The 22032-nt window shown below is 44.7% G+C and overlaps 1 protein-coding gene across 4 annotated transcripts in view; it reads left to right on the top strand.

Annotated features, from left to right (window-relative positions):
- The window catches only part of LOC147023560 (A disintegrin and metalloproteinase with thrombospondin motifs 16-like), a 184052-nt gene that overhangs the window by 4358 nt on the left and 157662 nt on the right, over positions 1-22032 (top strand). For all 4 annotated transcript variants that reach the window (XM_085889060.1, XM_085889058.1, XM_085889057.1 and 1 more), the window contains exon 2: positions 16934-17271. The gene's annotated coding sequence lies outside the window, so the exon portion shown is untranslated. The remainder of the gene's footprint in view (positions 1-16933; positions 17272-22032) is intronic.

Genomic DNA, 22032 nt, shown 5'->3' with positions numbered 1-22032 from the left:
GACCTGCTCAGGACTGTACTCCTTGCCAATGAAACTGCCTTTGTGGCCTTATGTGTCTTTAAGGTGTGAAACAGATGGTGTTATTACTCTTTCCAGCCACAGCACTGCAAAATGACCAAAATTATTTATGTAATAAAACGTTGTATATTATTTGGATAGTTTAATCATTGCTTATCTCAAGAGACAATTCATAGACTGTACCATCGAGACAATTCAACATTTTGAATTCAAGGCCATTATATTGACGTAAGCTGAGCTTTAAGTGACTGTCACTCGTGCAATAAACCAAACGAAATGCAACACTTGGTTCAGAAAATGTTTTGTAATCTGAAAAGGTGATGGATGTATAAAGGGAGAAACTTCCTTACCTCCGAGCCATTGTAGTGAAGTGGCTTTGTGCCCAATTTTGGCAAAATTGCAGGTGGAATGGATGAAAGCACCAAATTTGATATCCACTACTCCTGAGAGCCAGGTGATTCAAACAAGAAGTGATGTCATGTTCTCAGGATGGTGGTAATCGTGGTGGTGCTGTTGGTGGTTAGGGTGTGGGGGACAGGGGGGGGGTCATCTCCAGCTCCCCCAATGACCAAAATCTGAAATTTCTTCCTGACCACAAGTCGAATAGCAAAAAAAAAAAAGTAGAAATATCATCTAATGGACTGAAATACATGGTTTGTTGTTTTATTTTTGCATTCCAGATAACTTTAGGAATACACCTTTCGTTGAAATGGAGGTGAGAAGGTGGGAAGGTACATGGTTTGAGGGCATAAGAGCTTCCAGTGGTCCTGGACATTGAAAATCCTTATCCACCTAGATAGAAATAGAAAAAAAATTCATACTAGTCACTGATTCCGAATATGATTTTATGTTTTCAGAATTCTTCACTAAATCTTCACGTAGATTACTAATACTTACGTGGGGTGTTCAGAAGTTTCTATGAGTGAGAAACACATCATCTCACTCGAAGCTGAAGCACAAAGTCTGTACTGCTTTCACATCACAGGCAGATTTGTGGACTCTTTGTTTTAACGTCCTTTCGAAAATCTCTCTCTCTCTCTGCTCTCTCTCTCTCCCTGCTCTCTCTCTCTGCTCTCTCAGTCCTCCAACCCTGCCAAGCAACTCCAGGAAGCATGCATTCCTCCAGTAACCCCCTCCTGGTTAAACTTCCAAAACCCAGGATGAGTGCACACCTTAACTCTTTCATTCACCCAATTGGTGAATAGCATGCCATGCACTGCCTCTCCAAATAGAAAGATCTCTGCAACATCATTGATTTGGCTTGGCTTTGACCGTGCTGTGCCACGTCGGCAAGGAGATCAGGTTGGGGTTGGGGGGGAGGGGTGGTGACCAACCATCACAATGCCAGTTGGATTGTTTTTATTAGAGACTGTGCTGTTTGGAGAGTTTAAAGATCTAGTTAACATCATATGCCATGGTTTCAATATCATAAACTAACTCTGCACAGGTGGGGTCCTGAACTATCTTCTTCTTATTCTTCTCCTTCTTCTCCTTCTTCTCCTTCTTCTCCTTCTTCTCCTTCTTCTCCTTCTTCTCCTTCTTCTCCTTCTTCTCCTCCTTCTCCTCCTTCTCCTCCTTCTCCTCCTTCTCCTCCTTCTCCTCCTTCTCCTCCTTCTCCTCCTTCTCCTCCTTCTCCTCCTTCTCCTCCTTCTCCTCCTTCTCCTTCTTCTTCTTCTTCTCCTTCCTCCTTCCTGCAGCCACTCAGACAGTTGGTGCGGTACTGTATTTGAATGGCCACAACAACACGTGATTTTTTTTTTTTTTGCAAGTGCTGTGATGTTTCTTTTTGTTCTCTTGCCATCCTCTTAAGGTTGTGGTTCAGTTTCAATGGATTTGTGAAGTTCCTATTGTTTTCTCACGCAAAACACAGATTTCTTCATTAGGCCTGGAAAATGTCACAGTCTCACTCATTCACTCCAGAACGATCGTCAAATGAACCCACTGATATATTTCCATTTTCAGCTATTGCAAAAGGTTCCGTCTCTTGAACCTCTGGGCCTCACTAAAAGCCATGACCTCATCTGAGCTGACAATATAGCAAAGCTGGCCTCCAAAGCTGGCCACAACATTGGTAATCACTGTAGTTCCAAGTCATTCCTCGAAAAATCAGATCTACTCTCCATTTCAATACCTTCAAAATGGCCCTCGTCAGCTTAACCAGGAAAGACACGTTCTTACAATAACCATCTTCTGGTTAAACTCCCAAAATCCAGGCTTGCTGCACACCTCCACTCATTTGTTCCTCTTTTCTCCCATTTGTGGAAGTCCCTTCCTGAGTCTGTTCAATCCAGATCCTTCTTTCAATGAAACTACACGGTGAACCACAATCTCATGTCATCCCGCATCTCTACTCCTGATATTTTCTACCTCATTAAGCCTATCTAACCCAACCCTCTTACTTACAGGTTGCTATGTTTGTCTTTCTGTCTTTCTGTCTCTCTGTCTCTCTGTCTCTCTGTTTCTCTTAAGCCTCCCCCAAATCGATAGGTGGGGAAGGCTTATCGCTGTGGGAGGGTTTGTTTCTGCAGTTCGCACCCACAATGTTTAATGGTACCCCAGAGTTTCCTCGACCTCTGGGAGTACTAAACCACCATGTAGGTTTATCTTCTTCCTGCATTGCCAATTTATGAACTTTATCTTCCAGATGCTGTAAAAATGATGACAACTTCACCTTTGGTGATCACGTCTGACTATTTATCGAGTTAAAATTTGTATTCGCTCCGAAAATATGTGACTTTGGAGATTCAACGGGGCTGAAACTCCCCTTCACCCCCACCAAAAGGCCTCCCAGGTAATGGCTCACCTTTATTATTATTATTATTATTATTATTATTATTATTATTAATATTATCATTATTGTCATTTGTTATAAAAAATTTTTTTGCTGAGCTCCCTCCCTATTAAATAATTTCCCAAATTCCAACATTTGTGACCAGTCATGCAATCAATCTTTGGCCATAAATTCCTTTTGCTCCATATTTCCCAAAGGTCTATAATACCTCCATTGTCTTCTCATACTAAAAATAGTTCGAAGATGGTTCCAAATAACTTGTGAATGAAATTATATACAAGACTCTTGAAGGTTAACAGGAGTGTTATCATGTAGAACATAAAGCCGGGTAATCTACGATATCTCATGTGAAGAGATACGGCATGAGAAGAGCGGAGACGTGCACTATTTGATATAAAACGGAATCATTTTATGGAAATAGAGGAGTCGATAACAACAACAACGACAACATTTTGTCAAATACAGATTAACTGCCAATTTTGACGCAAATATCCTTTAATTATATTATACTAAGAAGCACCTGCTCCCTAAGGGAGTGGGTAGGCGGGTTATGTTATTATCCTTATTCAAAATACCTGTTGCTGCGTAATTCAAAACAACTCACTGCACTGGAAAACGTGGGGACAGGTATGCTGTAGAATAAAGGTTGGAGACTTGTGATAAACACCAGTCCGTGAATTATAAATAGCAAGGATAAAAGCTAATAGTGATCTAATTTTTCAAGTACATCATTTATTTATTTCACACTATATGCAAAGTGATAATTTGATGATTAGCCAAGAATACATAACAAATAATTCAATGAATTTACCCGAAGCATAAAGTATGAATATCATTGGCAGAACCTAAACTTTTGCAAAGGACTGCAAGTCATACTTTTTTTGGTGTGTCTTGGACTATTGTGAGTAGTAGAACTTTTTTAAATGCCCCACATATTTCCCTAAACAATTTTAAAGACAGCTTGCGTTATAATTTATGACATTATTTACATCTTGCAGTGTTCATCACTTAATGGCATGCTTTATATTGTTGCGTATTCGCGCCCGCCGGCATGCGGACGGCCACGTAACTCGGATCGCGGCACGTCGCCCACTGGATGGACAATTCAGTCGTGACCCTCTCGGAACAACGCCGGGAGCTCGTCACGGGTGGGGGTTTAATCCCACCACGACCGTGCCAATTGCCCACTCGCGCAGGATAGGGTTGCTCGCCAAATTCGATCTACCTAAGTACCTGCGCGAATGGTCGACCGTGCGATCGTACCACGCCACAGGCCGACTCCAGACACAAACCGCTTAAGCGGTCCGTTCCGTGCTACCATGATAACTGAGCGGTGTTATCGTCGGCCTTGACGGTTCTGATTAATTACCGGGCGTATTAAGCCCACTACGAACCCTTTACGTGAAGCAGGATGGAGGGTCAATAAAGAAAAGACGAAGCGAAACGGGAAAACAGTTCACACAATGCACATTTATTTCCCGGCACATGGAAAACACGTATATACAGCCATACAGTCAAAATGCACATAAAGCGACCAAAACAATAAAAGCAACAACGACGCAGAGTTAATACCGACTACGCGCACACACGGCAACACTTATACAGTTCTACTTTACAGACGGCGCCAACACACATTTACACAAAAGCAAAGGAAATAAGCCACCCTCATAGACAAGGGGGCAGACAGGCCTGTAGGCCAAATGTGCACGTGACCTGGAGGAGCGGCCATGTCCGCGAGACCGGGGAGGTCTAACCCGCGTCTTCGTGACGCGTTGGCGGTCAAGCCGCAAATGTGGCCGCGCGGCTGTGCCCCGACTCCGTGCTCCTTGGCTGGTTTTGTTGGCACGACGTTTGGAGTGGGGTGGGAACGGGGCCCCCTTTTTGCACTATCTCAGCGTGGGGGGGGGAGGGGGAATTGTTGATGCCCTGGGGGAGGAGAATGGCTGGCTTGGGTCACGCGACGAGCGATCCCACACCGCGACCTCGTCGCCGACCGCCGTCCTTCTCGCCTCGGACCCGAGCTCCTTTGCCTCCAGTTCCACCGCTCTCCATCGCCCGACTCTCTCTGCAACCCGACTCTCTTCAGTTCCGCACTCTCCTCAGCTGACTCCAGAACCCAACTCTCTTCATTCGCCTTGCGCTCGCCTTCTTATAGGCTGGCAGGAGCAGCTAATATGCAAATATTCGGATCAGGATGACCTCGGGGGCGGAGCCACGCTCGCCCATTGGTCGGAGGAAACGGGGGCGTGAATCTCCCCTGATCCTATAATTTGCATATATCGACTTCACACACACACACGTGCCTGGAGGCGGGGCCAAGCCGCCCTGCGCCCGCTAATTGGACGGAGGAAAAGTGGGCGTGTAGCGTTCTTGATCCGAATTTTCCCTCGGAAAGGCCGCTATTTGCGCTCGCGGCTCGGTGCGTTCGGCACCAATCGCCAAACGGGCCCGAGACAGCCCGACGCCGAGTGTTCACAGGTGGTGCGGGAATGGCCGTAGAAGGAGAGAGGGGCAGGTGGTGGAGGGTTTTCGGTGGTGGTTTGATGGTTATGGTGCCGTTTGGGAATGATGGTGATGCGATGATGTGGGAGCGTAGATGGTGGCGGTGGCGTGGTTGTTGTGTGATGGCGGTTGAGACGTGGTTGGTTCAAAATAAAGATAGAACAGAAAAACGCCTAACTCACAGGATCGCAGCCCGGATGAATCACATAAATTCCCTCCATACAACGGGTTTGGGCTAACTACACATGTACTTAGAGATATCTCACCTGCGGGCCCTTCATGGTGCAATGCGAATTTCCACAGCCGTAACACCATCTTTGTGATGGTGGGGCGATTCTCCATTGACTCAACTGGAAATAAATCCTCTAATTTGGAACTCTCAGCATAAAGTTGTTGTTGTTGTTGTTGTTGTTGTTGTTGTTGTGGACCATACTCTTGAACTGGGCATTGGAACTGCCGAAGGAATTGGAACTTCCTTTTTACAAGGAAAACAGACACAGGTGGAGGTCATTCAGCCCATCATTCCTGCACCACATCAACACCACACTAATTTATCAACACAAAATCGAAAGAAAATGCAATTCACCCCCCGCCCCCTTCAAGGGAGGGGGCATGAGCTTGGTTAAAAACACACATCAACCACACAACACCCCTTGACGAGACCCACACCAATACTCCGTACACATGCCCACAATCACCCATCAATGCTCAAACTACCTAAAAGTCCTGCCAACATCCTAACACCCCTCTATCTCCATAACTTCCAGGTACCTATCTAATTCTAATTTAAACTTATCTGCTGTTTCTGCTGCCACTACCTTTCGAGGAAGACCATTCCATGCATTAACTACTCTCTGAGTAAAAGTCCCCGACATTACTACCATCTTAACTCTCCTCTTATTTACTCTCAGGCTATGGCCTCTGGTCCTATCACTGTCGACTCTGTTGAATAATTAATCTTCACTTATTTTATCTAGACCTTTCATTATCTTTAACATCTCCATCATATCTCCATGTAACCACCTCCTTCCTAGTGTATAAAACCCTGTCTCCTTCAGCCGCTCCTCATAGCTAAACCAAGCTAGGCCCGGAACCAATCCAGTAGCCCTGCGCTGAACCCTCTCTGTGGCATCTATGTCCTTCCTGAGTTGTGGTGATCAAAACTGCACACAATATTCTAGATGTGGCCCTCACTAAATTCCGGTGCAATGTTAACACGACCTCTTTTGATTTATAAATGATTCTCCTCCGAATACAACCTAAAACCCGATTTGCTTTACCTATATCTGCCTGGCACTGTGCTACCTGCTAACCTCCCATATCTATTATCACCCCCAGATCCTTCTCCTGTGTGACACGCTCCAAAATTACCCCTTGTATCCTGTAATTTCTATTTTCATTGTTCTTTCCCATCCCCAACACCTTACACTGGTTCAGGTTAAATTCCATCTGCCAATCTTTTGCCCAATCGATGCAAGTATCAATACTTTCCTGGATCTGATCACCACCCCCTCTGCTATCCACCACACCTCCAAGCTTTGTGTCATTTGCAAATTTGAAAACCTACTCTTCACCCCATTATCCAAATCATTGATGTAAATAATGAATAATAATGGTCAGAGTACTGATCCCCGAGGTATCCCACTACTTACATCCTCCCAGCAAGACATCCTCCCACTCACAGCCACTCTTTGCTTCCTATCACTTAGCCAGTTTTGCAATCCAATCAGCTACCTGACCAGGCACACCACAAGCCCACCCCTTGGCTAACAACCTCCGATGTGGTTCCCCATCAAATGCCTTCTTAAAGTCTAGATATACTACGTCCCTGCCTTTCCCTCGTCCACCCAATCAGTCACTGCTTAATAGAACTCTAAAAGATTTGTGAGACAGGAACTACCTTTGGTAAACCCATGCTGACTACCTTTAATTAGTTTGTATTTATTTAAATGGCTCCTCATCTGGTCCCTCGTTAATGTCTTCAACGCCTTCCCAACAACTGAAGTCAAACTAACAGGTCGAGAGTTTCCCAATTCTTTTCTGGATCCTTTCTTAAATAATGGTGTTGCATTTACTACTCTCTAATCCTCCGGTACCTGTCCTAACTCCAGTGAGCTCTTCAAAATATCCGTTAACATCTCGTTTTCCTGCTCAGCCACCTCCCTCAATACTCTCGGTTGCATATAATTATCTGGACCCGGAGCCTTATCTACTCTTAGATTACCTCGCTGTTCCTTTACTTCCTCCACTCCAACCTGGATCTTCTGTAAAAGCCCTTCCTCACCTCCTCAATAGATACTCTCAGCTATTGGCAATTCTCCTGACTGTTCTTGTTTAAAAGTTGAAGAAAAATACCTGTTTATAAGCCTGCCATCTCACTTTCATCACTAAGCACTCTCCTGGTGCTATTCCTCAATGGGCCCACACTGGTCCGAACCTCTTCTTTTCCCCTGATATACTTAAAGAAAGCCTTGCTATTATGTTTAATAATCTTAGCCATGTCCTTCTCATACTCTGTTTTGGCTTGTTGAGTTATTTTCTTAACCTGTCTCTCTGTTTACTCCAATAGTGATATAAATCTAACTCCAGTCCTGTTATTTTAAACCTAATAAATACCTTCTGCTTCTCATTAATAGCATTCCTTATCTCACTGCTCAAGCACCCTGGTCTCTTTCTACTTCTAGTTTTACACCTCATTAGAATGTACATACTCTGCACTCTACACATTTGCTTCTTAAAGGTTTCCCATTTCTCTGATGCTGATTGTGCTGTTGTAAGAGTCTCCCAATCTATACCACTCAGCTCTCTCCTCATACTCTCAAGGATTGCCTTTCTGAAATCTTATAGCCTTACCCTACTATCCTGAACTCCAACCCTCAACAGAATCATAGCACACACAATGTTCTGGTCACTTGCTCCTAAATGCTCCCCGACCTCCACCTCCTCCACCATATTGGGATCGTTACTTAAAAGGAGGTCCAACACTGCACTCCCCCTCGTGGGCTTATTTCCTCTGCCACCGAAGATGAAGGAGGTTATGTATTCACCCCTTTCTGTCTTTGTTAATTGCCGGAAACCTTCGGATTTCGGCAATTATGGTGGTCGGTTGTGTGTGTCATTCTGTGTGTCTGTCTGTCTGTTTGTTTGTGTGTTTGTTTACCCTGTTGCAGCCACACCATTTCAGCGATCATGATCAAACTGGGTACAGACGTCGGCCATGGTCCAACTTAGACACTTGTCCTTTTTGGTGAATCTAAGTCAAAGTCAATTCTGCATCCAACCATATGTCTCATTGGGGTGTCACACCAAGACCCTTCTTAGCGGTCGGGGGTCTAATGTCAGGGGGGGTCGGGTCAAAACTTTCAAATTGTGATAAAAACGCCATTTCAAGTCCGATTGACTTCCAAGTTGTGATCATGACCAAACTAAGTGTGATAACTCATTAAACAGCAGGACTATCGACTTATAAGAACCAAATTGATTTCCAGGTTTTTGTTTTTTCAGAGATCATGGAGATATGACAAAGTTATTCTGGCAATTCCTTGCTTAACGAGCAATTTCATTTGTGTGTTTGTGTGCAGGATATCTCAAAAAGTTGTGTATGGATTCGGATGAAACTTGGTGGACAGGTTGGGTATTTGACAAGGACGAACTGATTAGATTTTGGTGAAGATCTGGATCCCGATCCGGATAGGATAATTTTTAAGTCATTCTTCACCATTGAGAGATTGGGCCAAAAACAATATATAGCACGATATCTCAAAAAGTTGTTGATGGATTCGGATGAAACTTGGTGGACAGGTTGGGCGTGTGAAAAGGAAGAATTTGTTCGATTTTGATGAAGATCCGGATCCGGATCTGACGACTAGAATTTACTGCAACTGTATTTAAAAAGTAATTCTTCACCATTGAGAGATCGGGCCAAAAATGATATATAGCACGATATCTCAAAAAGTTGTGAACAGATTCCGACGAAACTTAGTGGACAGGTTGGGTGTGTCGCACAGATGAATTGATTCGATTTTGGTGAAGATACGAATCCAGATCCGGATACGAGAATTATTTAATTTTAAAAGTGATTCTTCACCATTGAAAGATAGGGCCAAAACGATATAGTACTGTATAGCATGATATTTCAAAAATGTATTGGGCCCGATATGTTCTCGTGGATCCGGTATTATGTGGCGGAGGTTTGCGCTCCACTGAGTGCCCTTCTTGTCTGCAAACTGGGTTAAAAATCAATCCTGGATTAAATTAGGAAATCCTCATCTGCTCTGCCCTTTCCCTGTTCCTGGACTCAATATATCCCTGGCAAGTTAAAATCCCCCATAATCAATACTATTCCCTCACCACATGCCCTTTTGAATTCTTCATGCACTCCTCCTTCCTCTTTTTCCTTCTCACCTATAAAAGCATCTGACCAGTACTTTACTGTTTTTACAATCTCTAATCTCCACCCATACAGAATCCTCAGCATTTATTCCCTCCTTAATGTCACCCCTTTCTCTTGATGCAATGCTGTCCTTTACCCAGATTACTCCTACTGCTATTCTCTCCTTCTCATCACACCGATACACCTTGTAGTCTTCTAATCCTGTCATCCAGTTACTCTCCTCCTTAAACCATGTCTCACTCACTGCAACTATATCGTACTCCTCTCGATCTACTTTGGCTTCAAGCTCTTCCATCTTATTATTTAAAATGCTGGTATTGGTGCGGAATATGTTTAACTTTTCCCTTCCTGAAATTTTATTTTCTTGCCTCGCCTTACTCATCACAATTACATCATCCGTTCCTTCCTTAATAACTTCCCCACCCTCCGCTGACCCCCAAAAGCCTGAATTCCTTCCTCAATTCTCACTGCAAACCTTGCTGTCCCCTTTCTATTTAACATACAGCCATCATTCCGGAAACACTCCCTTTGTCCCCTAAATGATTCCCACTGTTTCTTTAATGTAAAACCTTCCTCCCAACACCATTCTTCCAGCCATTGGTTGACGTCTATTGCTCTGCTTATAATTTCTATATTGTTTCCTAATTTTGGGAGAATCCCAGAAAACATGACCTCACAACCCTTTGCTTTCAGCCGCTGACCCAATATATCAGGTCAGGTTCGATCTGTGACCTGCTACAGGTACCATGTAAACCTGTACTAACCTGTTCCATGGTCGGGTTGTCGGCGACTAAACCGTCTCCCCCACCAGGTTTTCTGGTGAGGAGGGTGTTTGGATATGGACACCCAGCAGGATTAAAAACAAAACCTGTCAAAGGGCGGAGGAGCTCCTTGTGAGCCAACGGCCATCCATATCTAGTGCCCAACTGTGTCTGCGGACGTCCTCCTGCAGTTGGGTTACTTCTTATTAGGAGGTTGGTGGCAGGATTTGCACTCCAGCCACCGTAAAACGCTTCATTCCGCAAAACGCAAAAACGCAAAAAAATCTGAAAACCCACTCCGTGGGAGTACCTCCTGTGCAGCTTCCCTTCGCAGGGCAGCTCACCGGATGATGGGATTGGGGCAAAGCCTTCGGGACCCCCAATCTTTGATAGGAGGGAAACCACGGGGTAACATCCCTGGGTCAGATTGCGGGAGAGTGTGTCGGAGTGGTGCTGAGGTGTCGTCCACCAGACGGCGGTCTCCTTGGGTTAACCTGAGGCGGTCCCTTCGGGTGGGTGCCTGGAATGTCCTATCCCTAAGAGAGGATGATCACCTGTCTCTGTTATCATCTGAGCTCAAGCGTTTGGACATCGGGATTGCAGCTCTCTCTGAGGTTCGGAGACCGGATTGCGGCGAGATAATGGTGGGTGGTTACACCTACTATTGGTCTGGTCGCTCTGATGGTTACCATACCCAAGGAGTTGCTGTAGCTGTGTCCAATAAGCTGACCCCAATGATAATTGAGGTAACACCGGTCAACGAGCGTATTATGAGATTAAGGATTCGTCACTCCTTGGGTGTCATTTCCCTGGTCTCTATTTATGCTCCGACTGAGGCGAGTGATCTTACCGTGAAGGATGCATTCTACGCCACACTCAAGTCTGTGGTTGATCAGTGCCCCAGACGAGATACACTTCTAGTCTTGGGGGATTTAAATGCATCGACTGGAACTGATAGGAATGGTTATGAGGTGTGTGTTGGTCCCCATGGGTCAGGATCTATGAACCAGAATAGCACTAAGTTCCTTGACTTTGCAAGAAGTCATGGACTTAGGGTGGCTGGTTCATGGTTTCAGCGCCTGCAAGCTCATCGCTGGACTTGGTATTCCAACGCTGGTGGTGTGGCAAAGGAGATTGACCATGTCCTCATTGACGGTCGTTGGAGGATGATCCAGAACTGCAGGGTCTACCGGAGTGCTCAGTTCCTCAATATTGACCACAGGCTTGTTGTAGCAACTCTAAAGCTGCACCTTAAATCCTGGAGAATGGTACCATCCCAGCCTAGGCTGGATGTTGCCAAGCTCAGGGATGAGAGAGTAGCTGAGGAGTTTGCGAACAGGCTGAGTGGACACTTGGGGGGTCTGGGTGCTTTGGGGGGTCCTGAAGAGTTGTGGAGCACCTTCAAGACCACCGTCCTTGATGTTGCCGGTGGATGCCTTGGAGTTCACCGCAGGGCAAAGAAGAATTTTGTCTCTCAAGGGACACTGGATACCATTGACCAGAGTCGCAGGGCCAGGCTGAATGGCAGAGCTGAGCTGTTCAGGGAGCTGAGGCGTAAAACTGTACGTGCACTGAGGGTGGACAAGGAGGCCTATGTGCGAGGAATCTGTGAGGGGGTAGAGCATCACCTGTGGACAGGTGATTCTCGTCCCGCTTACAGGGGAATTCGCGCATTACGTTCATCCAAGCCCATCCCTCGGAGCACTGCAGTTCGAGCAGAGAGTGGTAGGCTCTTGACAGAGGAGTCTGAAGTGAAGGCCCGCTGGGCCGGTTACTTTGAGCGGTTGTACCAGGCTGATCCCCCAGCTGTCGAGTTGGACGTCAAGGGTGTTACAATCCCTGTTGCTGACCCTCGAATCAACTGTGGTCCACCATCGCTTGTCGAATCACGGGCTGCGGTGAACCAGTTGAAACGGGGCAAAGCTCCAGGGATCTGTGGCATCCATGCTGAACTTCTCAAGGCTGGTGGAAATGCTGCACTCGCGTCGTTGCATGCAGTTTTGTGCTCTGCCTGGAACACAGGCATCATCCCAACTGACTGGAAGAGGGGCCTTGTTGTCCCTCTCTGGAAAGGGAAGGGTGATCGCCAAGACTGCAACAACTACCGAGGGGTGACGCTGCTCTCAGTGCCGGGCAAGGTCTTTGCTCGGATAATTCTTGATAGGGTTCGCCACCATCTGCTTGAGCACCAGCGTCCAGAGCAGTCAGGCTTTACACCAAAGAGGTCAACGATTGACCGTATCCTTGCTCTTCGTGTCCTCACTGAACGCAGACGAGAGTTTCGGCAGGGGCTGCTTGCAGCCTATGTTGATCTCTGTAAAGCGTTCGATTCAGTGAATCGGGATGTCCTCTGGAGGATTCTTGGTCTTCGTGGGGTGCCACCGAAACTGATCGATCTGATGTCTGAACTCTACTCTGGTACTGAGAGTGCTGTGAAGTGTGGTGGTACCGCCTCTGACTTATTTCCAGTTGTTACTGGAGTTCTTCAGGGATGTGTACTTGCCCCCACACTTTTCAGCACTTGTATGGACTGGATTTTTGGGAGGATGTCGGAGAGATCAAGTTGCGGTGCATCGTTTGGCAATGTCAAGATCTCGGACCTTGATTTTGCAGATGATGCAGTCATCTTTGCGGAGACTTTAGACATCCTCTTGGGGGCCCTCGAGGTGCTGAATGAGGAGTCGGAGCCGTTGGGATTACGGATTTCTTGGGTCAAAACAAAGATCCAGGCTTTCGGTGACATCTTGGATGCTGCTGTCCTGTCTGTGTCTGTTTGTGGTGAGGATGTTGAGGTCGTGGATAGATTCACTTACCTTGGCAGTGATATTCATGTCTCCGCAGGTTGTGAGCCGGAGGTCAATAGATGTCTGGGTCGGGCCTGGGGAGTCATGGATTCACTGGATCATGGGGTGTGGCGCTGCCGGTACCTGTGCGGGAGGACGAAAGTCCGAGTCTTCAGGTCCTTGGTACTTCCAGTCTTGCTCTATGGGTGCGAGACTTGGACTTTGACCAAGGATCTGAGACGGAGACTTAATTCCTTTGGTACCAGGTCTCTTCGGAGAATCCTTGGCTATCGCTGGTCGGATTTTGTGTCCAACGAGCGGTTGCTGAGAGAGACTCGGATGAGATTTGTTACCTGCATAGTCCGTGAGCATCAGCTGCGGCTGTATGGACATGTGGCTCGTTTTCCTGACGCTGATCCTGCTCACCAGATTCTCTCAGCGAGGGAGTCTCATGAGTGGAGGAGGCCAGTGGGCCGACCACGTGCCTCATGGTTGCAGCAGGTTGACCATCATCTCAAGGAGATGGGGATGGGCCTGGCATCTGCCTGGGGGATGGCCAGACGGAGGCCCCTGGAGTACCGGCGGAAAGTGGACGCAGCGACGCGCTGTTCTGGCACATGCTCCCATACCTGACCTGACCTGACCCAATATCCTGTATCTATTTTTCAAAACCTCTGAGTAAACTTTCCCGACATCATTCGCACCTTGGTGTGCCACAACCAACTTCTTCCCTAACCCCGATACAATATCGTTTACCCTTCCTTCAATGTTCCGAACTCCCACTCCTTCAAAACTTCACAGAATTCGATGTCTACGATCCTTCCTGCAGAATGAAGAATCAACATATTGAATTGTCTCATCACCCATAAAAACTGTCTCCCATACTTCATGTCTACCTATCTTGATTGCTGCACCTCCACAAATGCCTACACCCGCTGCACTTCCACCACTGCCTGCCCCCACTGCACCTCCACCACTGCACGTCCGCCACTGCCTGCCCCCGCTGAACCTCCTCCACTGCCTGCACCTCCACGACTGTCTGAAACATCCACTAATGCCAGCATCCATGACTGCACCTCCACCATGACCTGCATCTGCTGCGCCTCCACCAATGCACTGCCTCCACCTCCTCAACCTCCTCCACTGCCTGCACCCTGCGCCATTCCCTGACTGCCCCTCCTCCACTGCCTACATCCACTGCACATCAACCCCTGCCTGCATCTGCTGTACCTCCACCACTGCCTGCACCCGCTGCACCTCCACCACTGCCTGCATTTGGCACAATTTTTCTTGGATATTTGGCACAATCTGGACGGGTCGCCACTCCGACCATTTCTAGGAGCACAGCTGCGCCACTGATGCTGTGCCCCTTTTACCAGTACACTGGTACTCATTTCGCCGACCTCAGCAGGATGACAGGCCAGCATAACCTAGTGTAATGGTGAACTTTTCCACCTCTTTATCAATCATTATTTATTTATTTATTTATTGCAAATATTAATTTCGGGCTTGTAGTTGAGCTTGCACATGGATCATATGCAGGACAAAGACGTTAGCCAACATCAGTAGGCTCATTGTACTCTAACACGAGTTAAAAGGATGTTAGAAGACCAGAAACAGCCATATTTTGTGTATGGAATTCTTAACCTTGGTTCCCTCCATCATAATTCAGAGTTTAGCTGAGAATATGAACAGGGCAACCCATTTCCCAAATCCTTTATAACCTCATGCATTCTCATTCCCTTATAACCCTTTACTTTCCTCCCCTCCCAACCTCATTTTTCTTCTCGCCTTTACTTCCCAATTCTTCTACCTTCTTGATTCTCCCTTCTCTGCCACCTCTTCGTTTTTTTCACGTTTTACCCCTTCATTCAAATGCACATTATGCAGACGACCCCCTTCAGCAATTTTCACGTTGTATTCCACATGATGTGATTCTGTAATTTTGTGCTGTATATGAAACCAAACACTGGCTGTGAAGTGTGAACCCAATGGAATCTCAATTTGGTGGTATCTGCAGTATTCAATGCCATATCATTATATGGACATCATTATCTGATTGATTGCAGCTCCAAATATAATTTTCATTATTCAAGTTAAAGTGGCTTGTATGTGTGATGAATTTTTCAACATTATCGACATCAACAACAGGATGTTTCAAAAAGAGTGATGCAACTTTAAATGTTTATTTGCAAAGAAACAGAAATTTCAGGAATGTGAACCAAACATTTGTTGAAACCTTATGACATGCTATTTTCTATCACTGATTGCTATTGCAGTAAGTCACTGCAAGAGTGAGTGAGAGCCCAAGGTCTGAAAATGGCATTAATGCAAAATCCTTGTAATTGGCGTTCTCTCTGTGTGCTCCTCGTGTTTCAGACAGGCATTGATCCTGACTCCAAAGTTCTGTCCATCTTTCCTGTTGGTCTCATGTGGCACTGCCTGGAGGTAGTCTGACACCACCTGCTTCAGATCATCCAGTGTGGCAGGGTGGTTGGCATAGACAGAGCCCTTGGCAGCCTCCCAGAACCAGTAGTCCAGAGGGTTCAAATCTGGGCTACTGGGTGCCCAGTCATGAGCAGTACCCAGGGCAACGAGGTGGTTTCTGAAGAGCTGCCACAGGAAAGTGATGGTGTCACCAGCTGTATGCGGGGGTGCACCATCCTGCATATTCCAGGTCATGCTGAGCTGGTTTGGGGTGACCTTTTGGGCTAGATCATTCTGGAACTTCTGGAGCATAGCCCGGGAGCACTCACCATTGATCTTCAGTTGTCACCATCCTGCTGTTGTCGTTCTCAAACCAGTGAGACCCTAGCATTCCCCATCTGGCATTGAAGGCACAGAAGCATGTAACCTTAGGCTTTCAGGTACATCTCAGTGATCTCCTCAGGTGGTTCCCCCCCCCCCCCACCCCTGAAAATGTTGTTGTGGTTGTTGATGGTAACATTCAAGTGGAAATGGGCTTTATCACAGAACCAGATCAGGTTGATCCAGTTTGGGTACTGCTCCATCCTGTCACTGAACCAGTTGCACATATCAAGTCTCTTTCTCATGTCATCTTGACTCAGTTTATGCCAAATAGAGATTATGTGTGGGAAAAGCGTTGGTTCCTTCGTGAGGATATGCCAGACTGATGTTGGTTTGATACCGAGCTCTCGGGAGCGCCGGCAGTGGGACTTCTTGGGACTGTCCACTGCAGAATCCAGCACGGCATCGGTGTTGGCTTGGTTCTTGGTTACTGATGATGACCTGCCACTGTTGCCCTTGCTTTGGTTGTGCACTGTACCCTTGTGCTGAAAATGTTTCACAGTACGTTGGATGTCACAATTTGGGGGTCCATAACATTTTCTGAGGTCATATTCCCAGTAGAACCTCCAGCGGATGTCTACATATGATTTATTCTCATACCACAGAGCCACCACTTTTGTCTTCTGCTTCACTGTCAACAGCATAGTTGAGCTACAGAGCTGGGACTCCCAGGGAACAGATACCACGAAAACACCACTAAACCCTGAAAAGGAAAACGGTATAGGTCAAAAAACGAAGAAATGGCAGGAAGTCAAAATTGTATCAATCTTTTTGAAGCACCCTGTATATACCTTTGTTGCTTTGCATGTACCATCATTCATCTCTCCCTCCTCTTCTCCTCCCCCCGACCTCATTTCCTCATTCTCTTGTGTTGAAGACTACCAGTTTGTGCACCCTGTACGTCTGGATGCGAACGGTGATGTTCCACAGAAAAGGCGCGCGAAGCGCACTCCCTCAAGCAGCAGTGACAGTTTCCCTTCAACGGCTGATATTCATCATTATCGCCTCAAGGGCTTCGGGCAGACATTTCATCTCGAACTGCAACCAACCAAAACCCTTCTGTCTCCTGGCTTCACTGTACATGTTCTTGGGACACCAGGGTCTAACAAGGCCTACCAAAGTTTCCGTCCTTCCTCCGAGCGAATCTGTCACTATCAAGGTCGACTACGTGGGCATGACCACTCTTCTGTGGCTCTTTCGACTTGTGATGGATTGGTGAGATATTCAAATTTACTCTCCTCGATGCCAGCTGAAATTATATCTCATATTGTCAAAAATGTTATTTTTGCATTACGCATTTCCTTTATTCTTTGATATACACCTGGGTCCTCATGTTCCTTTTCACAACCACAAATGAGATTAAGGTGATATTCTTGTGAAGGAATCACTTTGCTGGTAATGAATGAGAAAAATATTAGATAACTGAGGCAGACATAGGCCCCAATAGACAAGAATATTAGCCTTTTGATGGATATGAATACTGGAAGACATGAGTATACTTTTATTTTCGTGTGTATATATATATATATATATATATATATATATATATATATATATATATATATATATATATATATATATATATATATATATATATATACATACTATACACCGAGCAGAATTAACCCGATAAATTTCTACAATCTTACTTATGTTACACAGGTTACAGGTGCCGTCACACAGAAATAGGAGTAGCAGTTGAGGTGTAGGCGACCTCGTTGTACTTGGTGCGCATGGTCAATGGACCTACACAACCCAATCGCTTTGGAATGGGGAGCAGGGAAGAAAACTGGGAGTGTTTATGATGCGTGAGTGGGAGGTGCAAAAATGTAGTGCAGTGTGATGCAAGAGGAAGGTGTTAATGGTACAAATCGGTCATGCTCTTTTAGTGGATGTGGCAGAGATTGAGAAAAGATGTGCAAGAGAAAGCTTAACGGGGACGTATGAGAGAGTCTGGAAGTGGTAATGAATATTGGCTGCATAACGCAGCCGAAGCTGAGTGATGATGACCCGGCAATGACCCCGGCATGTCTTGGTAACTGCTCGCTTTACCCTGCTTGCTTCGCTCAGTTGCGCTGCCCTCTCAGCTTGGTTGCGCTTAGCTTGGGAAAGGCTTTGAAGAGATTCGGCTTGACATGAATGCATTGCCAGTCCACCACACCGAGGGAGCACTAAGTTTTCAAAGGGCCAAAACTTCCATTTATGGGTGGCACTGACAGCATCAAAGGCATTTACCACTGTTGTATTGCCATTATATATATATATATATATATATATATATATATATATATATATATATATATATATATATATATATATATATATATATATATATATATATATATATATATATATATATATATATATACATACAAGCGGGGTGTGCTTACAAATTGTGGAACCGTGCTTCCCCATTGTCTCGGGTTGCGCACTTGCATTTGATTTTTCATTTATTTATTTTTATTTTCATTTATGGATGCTCTCCGATGGTTCGGTGATTTCTTTTCTGGTGTATCAGCTTCGATGTTCGTCGGCACACAAAATTACTGTGCTTCCGCATTGTCTCAAGTCACTCACTTGCATTTTTTTCATTTTCTTTCTTCATTTATTTATTTTTTCATTTGTCGATGTTGTCCAACGATTCTGAGATTTTTTTCTCGGTGTACCGGCTTCGATGTCCATCGCAAAATTTCAGCTTTTCACATCACCTGGAAGTTACCGATCTTTAATATCAGTAAGTGGGTCAGTCGTTACAAAGAGCGTTTTATATATATACACACACACACACACACACACACACACACACACACACACACACACACACACACACACACACACACACACACACACACACACACACACACACACACACACACACACACACACACACACACACACACACACACACACACACACACACACACACACAGTATATATGCCAAACCAAAACTCATGAGCATGTTTATTGTACAGTAAAATGAAGGTACATAGAAGAAAACTGATATTGTCAATAGTAACTGGACAAACCACATTACTTCTCTAAAAAATCTCCAGAAAGATGCACACATTTCCGCCAGTGCTACACGAGCTTAAAAATCCCATTGTGGTAGAAGCCTGTTCCAACACTTCTTGATCAAAATGGTGGAATCAGTTTTCATCACCAGTCACAATATGGAACAGGTGGTCATCACCCTCGGCAGCTTGTCATTGAAGGAACTGTGATGACACATCCATGCATGTGATTTTGTGTTCCCCCGTCAGCAAACGGGGAACCCAACGGGAACAAACTTTCTGATATCCTAAGATCACTATCATCTCCTGGATGATATGGTGTCCTGTGCCAAGCTAAGCTGCAATCTCCCTAACCATCACCTTTCAGTTCTCCCTGACGAGTGCATCAACTTTCTGCTCATTGCATTCAATCATGGCACTTCTTGGCAGAACACAACATGGATGATCGGCAATGTCCATGTTTCCATCTTTGAAGTGTTTCACACACCTTCGAACACTGCTTGCGATCATATAGGCATCTCCGTATACCTGACTGAATCGGCTGTAGATATCTCCAGCTGAGTGGGTCTCCTGCACGAGGAATTCAGTTACTGCACATTGGTGAAACTATATGTCGTTAAGGCCTAAGTCACATTTGCTCTACGGCGTAGATACGGCGGCCGTACGCCCTCTGAATTGACAGAAACGTGCGGCGGTCGCAGAGTTTCTGAGGTGGCCTCAGGATGGCCCTACACCGTATGGCTATATTTTACAGGCCGTAATGTCACTGTGGAATTATAACGTGGAGTTTTAACTTTTTTCATTTCTACGTTCGCCGTAGCAATTCGACAAGCCGAAAAAAAAAAAAAAAAAAAACTGGTAAAAAAAAAAAAAAAATTAACCCATTCGTTACCGTCCGTCTGGCCGCATGTTCGCCTTAGGGCCTCCCTGCGGTCCCCCTGCAGTCGCCTTGCGGGCACCTTGCGTCTGCCTTGAAAATTCTATGGCCGCCGCAGGAACGCCCTAAGGTCACCGTGCGACATCAAATCAAAGACCGTACGGCAACCCAATGTTTTCAGTCTCCACAATTTATAAATACGCCCTGCAGCTCCCCGAAAAATAAAAACATTTGTGACTGCTACATTGTGTGACCGTGGAAATACTGCGGCCGCTGTATAATTGCTAGTGGCCGTAGATTTTGGAGACCCCATGGCTGCCGTGGCAAATGTGACTTAGGCCTTGCAGCCATTTTGTCACAATGGATTGAAGGAGCACCAGTGGTGTGCATGCTCTGAGCCTCTGTTTATATTGTTGTGGATCGATGGATAGATGTCACTAATAACTCATGTTCTACTATATTCAGCACAAATGTGTGGACTCCACTGATGCTCATGACTTTTGGTACGGTGCTCGTGTGTCTGTCTCATATATATATATATATATATATATATATATATATATATATATATATATATATATATATATATATATATATATATATATATATATATATATATATATATATATATATATCTCTTTCTCACCACTGACACACTGACTGATATTAAAGATCGGAACCTTCTGGGTGAATATAAAGCTGAAATTTTGTGTGCTGATTGACATCGAAGCCAATACACTGGGAAACATCACAGAATCGTTGGACAACATCCATAAATGAAAATATAAATAAATATATAAATATAAATAGAAATAAATTAAATGAAAAATCAAATGTAGGTGAGAGGCCTAAGACAATGTGAAGCACGGTTCATTTGCTTACACAATGTGTAAGGATACCCCATTAGTGTGTGTGTGTGTGTGTGTGTATGTGTGTATATATATATATATATATATATATATATATATATATATATATATATATATATATATATATATATAATTTTAACCACTGACGCACTGTCTGACTGATATTAAAGTTTGGTACCTTCTGGGTGACATGGAAAGCTCAAATTTTGTTTGCCAACGGACATCGAAGCCGATACACCAGCAAAAATCACAGAACTGTTGGAAATCATCTGTAGATGAAAATATAAATAAATGGAAAAAGTAAATGAAAATAAGTGAATGAAAAATCAAATGCAGGTGAGTGACCCGAGAAAATGGGGAAGCACAGGTTTTTGCTTGCTGCCGGACATCAAAGCCGATAAACCGGGAAAAATCACAGAAATGTCAGAAAGTGTCAATCAATTAAAATATAAATAAATAAAAGAAAACAAATAAATGAATAATACAAATGCAGCTGAATGACCTGAGACAATGGGGAAGCAGGGTTTTTTATTGCTTACAATGTGTAAGCATACCCGCTAGAATATGTATATATACACACATGCACATATATTTCGAGATAATATGTAGGCTCACTGAAGAACATTATGACAGAGGATAAAAACGCAATGAAATGGACACAACAAGCAAGAGAATGAGTGAACAGGAAAAGAAGAGAGAAGAGAGAAGAGAATACAGTAACCTCCATAAAGTAAGAGGTTTGGGTCAGATATGGTTAATCAGGCTGTCGGAAAGATTTCAGGTCGAGATAGTGGGGGTAACTTGAGATGGTAGTGTATTACATACGTACTTGAAGCTCTGGAGGGAAGAGTGGATTGAATAGCTTCCAGAAGGTGATTCCACAAATAGGAGCAGCAAGAAACAAAACTGGAGGTGTGCAGTATGTCTGGATTTGTAATTAAAAAACCAAAAAAATATCAAAAAATAAATTTCTCGATGAAACTGACTGACAAATACAACGTAATGAAACATGTATTGTTAAAAAAAGCCTTGTATTTTGTAAAACATTTTGGAAGTCATTGTTCAGGATTATTGTGGGCTGTTTTATTTTCAGAAAGCATCTCTCAAGAAATGCATGACTTTTCCTTTTCAATGCTTTCTCAGCTGCAGTCATGACAAAGATTATTGGGACTTCACTGGGAAGACGTTTGCTTGAACTGCTGTTGATGACAATTTTTC

Source organism: Eptatretus burgeri, chromosome 7 (assembly GCF_056783735.1).
Source record: "Eptatretus burgeri isolate ZD-2024b chromosome 7, Ebu_testis_v1, whole genome shotgun sequence".
Lineage (NCBI taxonomy): Eukaryota > Metazoa > Chordata > Myxini > Myxiniformes > Myxinidae > Eptatretus > Eptatretus burgeri.
Note: the sequence above shows the minus strand (reverse complement) of the source record. Positions and strands in the feature narration are given on the sequence as shown.